Source organism: Trachurus japonicus, chromosome 21, assembly GCF_045865225.1.
Source record: "Trachurus japonicus isolate A0001 chromosome 21, Traja_1.0".
In the NCBI taxonomy this organism is placed as follows: Eukaryota; Metazoa; Chordata; class Actinopteri; order Carangiformes; family Carangidae; genus Trachurus; species Trachurus japonicus.
The window spans coordinates 18,865,218-18,876,346 of NC_140927.1; the positions used below are offsets into that span (position 1 = coordinate 18,865,218).

The 11,129-nt window shown below is 38.8% G+C and overlaps 1 pseudogene across 1 annotated transcript; it reads left to right on the plus strand.

Annotated features, from left to right (window-relative positions):
* Positions 1-251: 251 nt before the first annotated feature.
* Positions 252-6,015, plus strand: LOC146965076 (glutamate-rich protein 6-like; annotated as a pseudogene). The gene is made up of 13 exons (XR_015034577.1): positions 252-647; positions 742-790; positions 2,198-2,319; positions 2,430-2,470; positions 2,709-2,819; positions 2,976-3,098; positions 3,275-3,435; positions 3,675-3,703; positions 3,812-3,915; positions 4,449-4,528; positions 4,654-4,806; positions 5,337-5,565; positions 5,744-6,015. The product of XR_015034577.1 is annotated as a glutamate-rich protein 6-like (transcript).
* The last annotated feature ends 5,114 nt before the right edge of the window (positions 6,016-11,129 follow it).

Here is an 11,129-nt window from a genome sequence, read left to right on the forward strand (position 1 = left end):
CCAGCCGTTGTGCACCTGGAAATTGTGTTTTATTTTTGTGATGGGGCCAGTTATTTGGTGCATTTAATGAGAAATCTAATTGGCTACACAAATACCTGTATAAGAGAGGACCAAGTGAGATAACATACGATTCCTAACGTTAGTCAGGATACTGCTGTAATACAAAAATGGGTACAATCCTACCTCTCCTTTTCTCCTTATACCTTCACTTAAGACGGGAAGTTTCTGCAATATGGAAGGCACAACCACTGCCGGGCAACTGCACTTGAACAATAACAAAAATGATACAAATGGAACTGTGCATTATTCAGTGAGTGCCCTCTGGAGATTTCGCATTGGTTGTCATGTCACTTTTTTTTTTTCCTCTTAAAACATGAGTCAGTCTCCATCCTACCAGAGAGACACTGCCTCTGCATCTCCTGAGAGTCCTACAGAAGGTGACTTCTCTCCTCGACAGATTTATGACAACCTGAAGAGCCTGGAGGAGCAGGAGACATGTGACGACCGGAAAGATCCCATTGTTAATATCGTACCTGACAACTACTCCAGCTCTTCTTTGAACGCTCAAATCTGTGTTCCGCTGGCGACAAATGACCTTGGAAAACTATTTGCTGGCATGCTTCCACAAGAACAAGTGATAAAGAGAAGTAAGTTATAGTTGAGTGGGATATGAAAAAACAAAGCATGACAACTGTTCACAGTAAGGATACATTAATATAACATATTCTCTTTTCTATCTAGGCCAGTGGACAGAACCCAGTTCAAGTACACCATCTACAGAACAGGAAATGTAAGAATCTGTGATTTACAGTAGCCTATTCCTTATTGATATATAATAATTTTCATGGAACACCCCCTTGATAATTCAGTGAATCGTCTCCTTAATAATTCAGTGAATCTGTTTAATAGCCATGCCATCCACCTATTATAATTTATACTTGTAGTTGTATGTAGTTACTTGAAACAGTAGTATATAGGATTTATTGGCATCTGCAGTGAGATTGAAGATTGCAAGCAACTGAACAACACTCCCCTCGCCCCTCCCTTCCTGTCCAGGTGTGCAGGAGAACTAACAATGGCCTTGAGGCAACATAAAAAAGCCTGTAAAAACAAATCTAGAGCCAGTCATTGGTTTGTCCAATCTGGGCTATACGCTTGACGTATGGTGGTGCATCATGACACGCTCCTCCAAAGAGGACATGCCCTCAGTGTAGATATCAAGGGTGATCATACAAACATTATCATGAGCAGTTTATTCTCTTTCTGCCTATACACTCCTCTTAAACCCTATACACACTGCTCCTTTAACATGCTGTAAAATTTGTCAGAAACAAGTTTGCAATGCTTGGCACTTTGGCCCACGCTGGTCTTTGACCATTTAATGACACTGCTGGTCAAGGTGGTCAAAGTGGTTAAAAAGCTTTATATCCTGCAAAAAAAAAGCCATTAAAACACTGCCACTGCGTCTGATTTATGTGGAGCGCTCAGTATAGCCACTATTCGGCGGTGGCATAGTGGTAATGAATGCAGTTTCATTTGAAAACATGGATGGCTGGGTTTAATACAGTTGGCAGTCACCACCTCGAGTCTGAAGGGAAAAAAAGGTGGCTGAAAATGTGAATGTTATTCAGTCTCAAAGAACTGAGGAGAAAAATAACAGTAAACTCAGCTTGGAGTGTAAATATTCTGTAATCTGAGCAATGGCCATTACCTTTTAAGACAATTTGGTTTGTTTATGGCTATATCAATAACCACTTAACAATATTCTTTATATAAATATTGCAATTACTGACCATATTAGCTTCCTAACAACTTAAATGGTTTACTGTACAGTATCAGCTTTGGTCTTGTTAACTTTTCAAGTAGAAGTTTATTCATAACCCTATAATAATGATAATTAAGCAACAAGCTAGTCAACTATTATAATGGAGAAAAAAAATTACCGTATGAGGAGTTGAAGGACAGCAAAAAAAAGTGACTAGATGCTCCATGTCTGCAAGCATATTATCCAAAACAACTTTACGAGGCAATAATATGTCAGAGTTATGTCTTCTTTTTTTTTTTAGCTTGTTAAGGGGTTCCTCTGTCCCCAAGAGACCAAACAGTCAATTAATACGAACACTAAGATGAATAGAGTTGTTCTGGCAAAGCTGTAATAGCTGTAATTCTTTGTCTCCTGTCTCTGTGTCCCGAGCAGTCCAGTCGCACCAGAGTTCATGGAGGTTCACGAGCTGGTTGGAAGATTCATTACTTTGGTGAGCTCTCAGACCCAGACAGATTGCGAGTGGGTGGAGCGTAGCCCCTTTTTCAGCTGTCAAAGTAAGCTATGTTATCAGTTTGAGTGCAAAAGGGTCACCTGTTCCTGCCCCCGTCTTGCCTCTCGTGACTTAGACATCTGTCAAACTCCTAATTATTTGACTCTTGTGCAGTTCAAAAGGAAATTGAAGATCCCCAGTTCCTGCAGGCAGAGGTAGGTGAGCATGGACACAGCCTCTGATTGTTCAGCAGGATCCTGCATGAGACAGAAAAAAAGATACATGGTTATGTCAAGTCCTTTTCATTTCTATAACCAAACCCAGTAGAATCAGTATGCTGCAGAGCAGTAAAGCCTTTTGTCAAAGAAGTTATACATATACAGTAGGTTATACATTATGTATCTTACACCCACAAAAAAGAGTGCAAATTTTGGATTCCTGTATTCACATCAGGAGACAGAGGAAGAAAAGATGCCAGAGAAGAAGTATGATATACCCCGTGTGTCTCTTCCTCGTCTCATAGCATACAGGCCAGAGCCAAAACAAACCCCTTGTGATCAAAAGGTACCATCAATTTAGTGCAGTATCTCTTTATTACCCATAGTGCCTGGAAATGGCAGTGGTGGCCTATTTCATTTTCACACAGTAATAGCAGCGTGTGGAGGCTATAATATCAGAGGTGGCGAGGTGATTGTGAATCTGTTCTTTGCTGCACGGCAGGTTCCAGAGGTTGAATCTGAACCGTTTGTGCGTCAAGCTCGCTGTGACTACTGCCTGCAGCTCTCTCAGCTCTCTCAGTTCTTCACATACGTTGAACTGCTGGAAAATGGAACCAACTTTGAGGTGAGCGTAGCTCGTTTACCTCCGACAAGAAAATTGAAAACAAATTTATTAGCAATAATGGCTGTTCAGATAACCTTTCCAAGAAGACAGAAATGTCTCCACTTTATGGGGGTTGAGAGGAGAAACAGAAAACAGAACAGAAATGCATAATGTGTTGAGATTTTTCTGTTATTCAGCTCTTTTGTTGCGAGCGAGCAAAACAAATGAGAGAGCTTATCCTGGGAGAGGTAAAAAATCTGGCACAGAGGGAGCCTGAAAGAAAAATTGATGTCAACCCTCCTGCACCCTTCATGAGTGAAAAGAGGAAGAAAGCTGCTGGAGAGCAAGCGAGGAGAAGGTGAGCAAGATGCTTTCCTTCTCGCAAAACTTTCAAAAAACTTCATATGCATTGATTTTCACATGTTGGTAAAACAGCTCAGGCAATATACACACAACTGATTGCACTGTAATCAAACCAGCACCATTTCTTTTCATGTTGTGAAAATATAAGGTGGCACCAGGGTCGGATTCTCAACATGCCCTTCAAGTTTTTGGCACATATTGCAATTTTTTGAGAAAATAACAATGTGTTTTGAAATGTAGGGTGAGGACAAGAACAGACAGCAGTAAGTAAGGCCCTAGGCTAGCACAATTAATACAAATGAAAATAAAGTGCACTGTCTTTCATGTTTCTCATTGATAAAATGTCAGTAAATTCTCCTTTGTCTGCTCAGACCATATTGGGATCAAGCAAAACCCCAGCCTGACAGAAAATATTCCCTTCATCAGCAATACGCCTATTATCCCTATGGGCATGTTTACATCTGGTGAGCTAAAGGTAAGTTCTCGGCTGTTAGGGCTACGTATAGGACAAAAATGGCATCAGTATAAATAAATAGATAAATAGATAATAAATAGATAGATAGATAGATAGATAGATAAATAGAAAAATGAATGCAAAAACTCAATGCAAAATAAAAAACAACAGGGAAAACTACTTCATGGAAAGCAGCCAAGGTTTGTTCAGAGTTACTAACATGGCAACAGTGGAAAGGCAATGCTCCTGTGTACCAGTCAAGGCGGTATAGTGGATCCAATCTGGCTTTAGACCAAAGAAAGATCACCTACCTAATTAACATATGGAGACAGAATAAATGAAGAAATACATAGATGAATCTTGAAATGCACAAATAAGTACAGAAATAAATCAATCAATCAATGTTAAAATACAGAAATAGCATTTTTCTTATCACGATTATTTAATTTAGCATTCATTTATGTATTTAATTATCCATTTAAGTCTACATTTATTTTTATATTATATGTCATTCTTTGTGCTTCAAAACAACTTTGAACTATTTTGTGTCACAGATTAAGGAAGTCCACATGAAGTTCTACAAAAATGGGAAATGTTTTCTCACCTTGTACCCAGATGGAACGGGCACCGTCTTGTATCCTTTTAAGCTGCGCACAGAGCGGAGGATCAAGGACTGGGTCATAGCACTAATGAGAGGGTCCGCATTTGTTCCCTTTGATGAAAGGTTTGCACAGTGTTAATTATACTTAATAGAAAAAGTTATCCTTCTGGGAATGCAGCCATTATATCCTCTGCAGAAGCTGCTGACTTTACTTACATCATCTTGGAAGACAAGGACACAGAAGCCGGCATCAAAGCCATCCTAACAAATAAAGGCCACTCAACATGCCACCATCCCACTGGAGAGATATGGTAATTGTTCCTCTATAGTAACCATTATAACTACAACGGTTAATAAATGTTATAACAAATTTAACAAGTTTCATTTAAACAAGGCCTTAAAGGAATAGTCCAGGGGAATATGTTTACTGAATATCTGAGATAGGTTACAAGCTTGATACAACTCTCATGCCTTGATGTATTGGTAAATATAATAGGCAGTTAGCTTAACTTAGCATAAAAACTGAACACAAGGGGAAGCGACTAGCCTACCAGTGTTTCAAGGTAGCAAAATGTATCCTCATTAGTGTCTCTGTAGTTCACTAACTAACCAATAAATATGAGAATACATTTAATTCTTCATTAAAAATTGAATAAGCCCATTTGCCGCAAATGTCTATTACATAGCCTACCATGTTTTAATTAAATGGGTCAATTAGAAATATAGATGTTATTAGATTTCAGAACCCTTTTTTTCCTTCTTTGTATTAAATGCTTAAGAACTTTGAAGGTTCCTAGAATACATTTAACCAGTTGCATCCCCAATCTTTGTGTGTCTGAAGGTTCAATAAGACCCCTAGTGGAGGTCTGCTCTTCGATGAGACAGGAGATGTGAGGAGGCAATGGAAATGGTTTTATTTTGACCCACATCTTCGTAGCCTTCCCTTCAAGCCTCTCACCCTTGCCCTGGGCCCACACATCAGTGTCCGCGTGCACTCACTGGAGAACATGCACATTGTCTTTTCACGTCAGGAAAACCATGTGCGCTTCAATGTGGGGTCAAAGGTTAAGGTAGGAAATAATAACTGCGCTATAAATTGTGCACGCAGTGATTTACTGTTAAGTGTTTCTCGTTGTCTTCTTTACCTGTGCATACAGGAGTGTACATGTAGAGTACATGCAATAAATTTTACATGCAGGGAAAAAAGAGAACAGATTTGAAACGGGACGTGTTTTTCTTTTAATGCAGCCCATTTGTCCAGAGAGCCATGACGAGCCTGGGCAAGACGATCTGCAGCAATATATCCAAATGAAGAGCTCAGAGATTTACTCTCTGCTTGGCCAGATGCAGACCTGCATGTCTCACCCATCTGCAAATCTACACAACATTAAGCCACATAACCGTTTCATTGCCCAGACTCAGCAGCTTAGCAGGGTAATGAAAAGGGAGAAATCACCCAAAAAAGATAGAGGCCCATGTAAATTAAGAGAGAAATAAAGAATTGGTAAATGCTGATATCATTTATGGCAGTGTTAATGCTTATTGTTTTAAATCCCCCGTCTGGGAATTATTCACAGTTTGCCTGTAAGAGGGCTGTTTGTTTGTTTTTATTTTTACAGGAAAAGATGGAATAGTGAGTCAATTGAAATCCAGCAGGAGATAGTAAAGGGGGAAAAAAACCTAGGAATAAAACCCAGCTTGTTTGGATTTTGTTTTGTTTTTTTGGAAAAGGGCAGCACACCGTAGTCTTGGATGTTGACTGAAACACATGCAAAATGCAATTAATACTTGTCCTCTCGCTGGGAACAAGACCTTCAACATTTTCAGAGACTAAGATAGATAATATTTCCAGCTGATTACATTTTGCAGCAAGTTGTTGTCCCTAATAGAAAAGCTTGCACAGATATAAATTGTGTTTTATAAGATAGCAAAAAGGCAACAGTCAACAGGAAAACACAAAGATTTCAATATATACAGTAAACCCCATTCCCTCTCTCCATTATCCATCATATCCCTTCTCTCATCCTCCAATAACATCACGTGCCTTTATCTTCCCAGTGGAAACCAGTTTCCCCATCCTACCTAACAAGGGATTACCTGGCATTTATATGAAATCCAGTAGCTGATAAACACCAAACAGTAGCAATATAACTGCTCCTCTGTTGTCAAATCCTTTCCCTGAACTTACTATTGGCAAAAAGCAAAGCTTCATTTGGGTCCCTTGAGAAAAATGGCAGAAGATCAAGTTGGATTTCTTACTTGGATGCTCAGATCCAGAATATCATTTCTAATTTATGTGGGAAGCAAATGGAGCGAAGTGTCTTTGCAAAGGCTAAATAGCATGCATTAGAGGCACAAAGCTTACCAACAAGCAAATGTAGATAACGGGTTGTTCATGCCAAAATTCTGAATGCTCAACTTTGCTTAAAAGTATTTCTTTTTCAATATGTTTCTTCAATGACACAATCATCCCATGACCTTTTCAGTCTGGCAAAGGCTTAGAGCTTTTATCTCATTATTTAATAGACATGGCAGAAGAAGTCAATGCTGTAAAAGAAACTAAAAGCTGCAAAGCTTATACAAACATTTTGTGGGAAACACTATAAGCAGAATGAGTTGCCAGGACTTTTTGATAAAATAAGCACATTAGCAACATCCCTTCTAAAGCAGATCCCATGGGCTCATTCACCATGTTGCAAAAGTTATTCGCAGTACAGTTGAAGAGAAACCTAAATTTAGAAGATTTAGAAGGATCAATCCTGATCTTCATTTCAATTTATTTCTAATTTACTTGTAGCTGATGGCCACATTTTTATAATCTCCTATAACCAGTTTAGTCTTCTACTGTAATAATGTATTCCCATTATCCAGTAACTATATATGGCACACTGGAAGAGCCTTAATTAGTGTTATTCCCAGACCTCTAAATTATTGAGCACATACGGTCAATGACTGTGGGTATAGTTGATTTACACATACGTACATGTACACTTGAGATTACAGTATTTGAAGATGGTAGGGACACGCTACTGAGATAAGAATCTCACGCTTCTCTAATAAGCGTAATTAAGGACAGTATTAGCAGAGAAAATTGCACAAGGTTTTTGGTATGCACATTACTACCTAATATACCATCACAATTTCATTTTGGGATGTGACACAACAAAGCCAAATTAGGGGCAGGTGATATACTGAATATAATCAATGTATTTCAGCTCGTTCCATATCACACACCGGTAATTGCTTAAAGATGTTGATCTCCTTCTCACAATCAAAGACACAGGATGTTGCTTATTTCTTCCCAACCTCACATGAAGCAGTAAAGAAGCTGTTCTGACCATATATATAGATACAGATATCTATGGTTCTGACTGTGCATTCATGAAGATTTCAATACGTTGGTATATTGAATAAAAATATCAAAATATGACTTACAGATTATGTAGTCAGAGTCATAAAGACCCAACATGGGTCCCTGCAACAGATTGTCAGGCTGACACAAAGCAATGATCTCAACATCATGGAGCCAGTCTGGTATCAGAGATGAGCTAAATCCACATTACTGTGTGGCAAGTTGAAAACCTATACTGTGAGGGCGTTTGTGATTAGATCAGACGTCCCGGTGGTCGACCAGGAGGGATGCATGGAAAGGACAACAATTCATGTTCTGGTTTTTTTTATAATAAGTAAATTACAACAATTAACTGATATGTTGTTAGGGCTGCAATAATTAGTTACTGTGCAGGCAATCACTATTTTCTGTTTATCATTTTTCGTCACATTGCCACTCTGTCCTCTGCTCCATGGGAGGTGGAGGCTGCACTCGGTACACAATGACATACACACATTTAGACACATGGAGCAAACAGCAGTGCAAAGAGGCTGCAGTGGGCATGGAACCAGGTGAAGTAAAGATAAGTGAGGATTACTTGAGTGCAGCCTTAATGGCTTGAACAACCAAAGTGAATGGCAGCGGTGAGAAGAAAAGCAACCGAATAAAAGGAGGTGGACACTGAAGAACCTCAGCACAGTTTCTTTCTCCCATTCCTGTCAATGTGTCTACCATAGAAACTGTTGCTTGTTCTGCGGTTGCTATGATACACTAGCATCGAAAAACATGCTGTTTTTATTCAACCATTGTGTATCTGCATACAAAATTGTTTTCCTTTTCATTTGCGGTTTCTCAGCTCACCTCTTGTTTGACAATTGAGTCACCAGGCGAATCAGCCGAGATGGACTCGAAAATCCAGAACTTGCAAACAAACATACAGTAGGTTAGAAAAGAAATGACAGAGACTTTAGTCACAGGATTAGGGAGTCTAAACACTGCAAATAAGACAGCCAAGACAGACAATAACCATTTACCACATTTACTCACTTTTAAAAGAGGGAAACAAAAACACAAGAATGGTATTTATGCATCTGTATCTTGCAATAAACATATAAAAATGTTTGTTAAATCATCAAATTAAATCCGCACGTCGTAGGTAGCAGACACTGCATATGTGTGAGCTCAATAAACTAATAATGAATAATTGCTTCCAGTGTAATCTCAAATGAATACCTGACACTCCATGCGTTTGACAGGTGGGTTGCCAGAGTCAGCGCTGGTACATAGTCTGACCTGAGACATGAGGAGCAGTGGAGTCAAAGTACAGCCTCTTCATGTTTCCTGCTAATTATGAATCTCCAACCTTGACTGGGAGATGATTGTGAATGCCTGTGATAATTAATATCCTTATTATTTTCATTTGGGCACCATGAATACCCAAGCCAAGAAGTGCCAAGAGGCAAAAGACATAAAGAAAGAATTGGGGTTGACATCAGAGCAGGTGAGCATCTTGAGTCTGAGTGTATACAATGGAGGTTTACAGCAATAAACTGATAATAAGGTATTCAAGCTTCTTTATAAATTGGATTGAGGAAATGTCTTTGGCAAAGCAAAACAGACACTAAAAGCAGGAGAGGTTTCTCTGAACTGGATGTTTTATGTTAATAAACTAAGATTTGAAATGCACTTTGTAGCAAAACCTTAGAGAAACGGTGAATGGATGCAGTTAAATACTGCGCATCAGGTCATTCTGTGTATTTTAGAGATAATTTTACCGTTGCAAAGAGAAAAACCGAATGCGACTTTTCGTAGCCTTGTCTATCCTTGTCACACTGTAAGTTTTATCATGTGAAAGATGATATGACATGGTATCCAGAGACGTGAAGTTCCAAGGTTTTGATTTATTCATGAAGCACTAGCTAAAGACCTCAAAGAATTTAATAAATTATGAAGTGTCTTTGTTTTTTTTCCCCCCTCAGAGCGTTCCTAAAAACATGAAGTCTGACTTGGAGATATCCCCTAGATATTGAAGTGTTGGAATTGCTCACCAAGGTAACTCCCTAAACTCCTGCTGCCTGCCAAGGAGAAACTGACGAGTCTTTATAACTAATCAGGACAAGCTATGGAGGAAAATGACACTTTTTAACTGCTCCTATTCCACATCCTGTATGAATACAAATTTATAAAGGGAGCATGCAATTAGTGTACGTTTGGGTAGTATCAAAACCTGTCCATCAACGCTGCCTGCTTGTTTTCATGTAGCTACGTTGGTCCAACAAATAATGGCCTTGCTTGACACAGATGTATTTTGAAGGTTTGTTTTCTCCTCCTCTCTTTCTCTCTTTAGATCCCAAAATCAAAAGACACTGTGAAAAATACCAGAAAATGAAAATATAACGCTTAAAATGTCTCTCTGTCATGTGTGTCAAATCCATCACCTGCCCATATAAGCAAGCTCAACATCATAAGCTTGTGTGCATCAAGAATCAGGCCCGAACATATTAGCAAAACAAATTAAATCAGATACAACTGCAGAAAACAAATAAATATAGCAAATATGACAAGTCAAATATAATTGTGTATAATTGTGTTTGCCTCTCAAACCATTTTTGGAGCCATATATCTTTCCACTGCACATAGTGGTTCTGCTCCATTGCTCTGAACGACAATGCTGCAGTGATAACCTCAATTTACGTAACTCCTGTCATGTGACTTGTTACTTTCCAAAATAAAACAAAGCCTCACGAGTGACATTTAATATTCCAACCAAACTTCAATCATTATTATATATTTATCATTACACAATATGAAATACACATCTTAATGAAACCCATGCATGGACAGCTACAGACAGTGCTTTGTAATACCTCACCTTAGTGTTTCTTTTTGAAAGAGAATAAGAACTAAAAGAAGGAAAGGAAGAGGACAGACATAAAATGTCTATTCGATAACATTACAGTGCACTCGAACAAGTGACGTGCTCAGTTTAAATCAGAGCTGAAAAAAAAACTAAAGTGTGATTTTGGTCATTCTCTGTGTCAGCGTGTGCAGTTTGGAGCTGGGGTGATAATGAAAGCATAGGAGGAAGGACTAGTGAAATGTGAGCATATGTGGATATTTAATATGGAAATTGAAATGCCACCAAATTTATAGCATTTAAATCTTTTACAACAAAGGGCATCTAGCTGAATTCATGTGGTCTGAATTTCCCTGTCTGACATTTCCAGGTGATAATTTCTACAAGGGCAATTTTAGTCACAGTAGCAGTGAGGCTCAGGGAGCAGCAGGGCTGGTTGAGTGTCC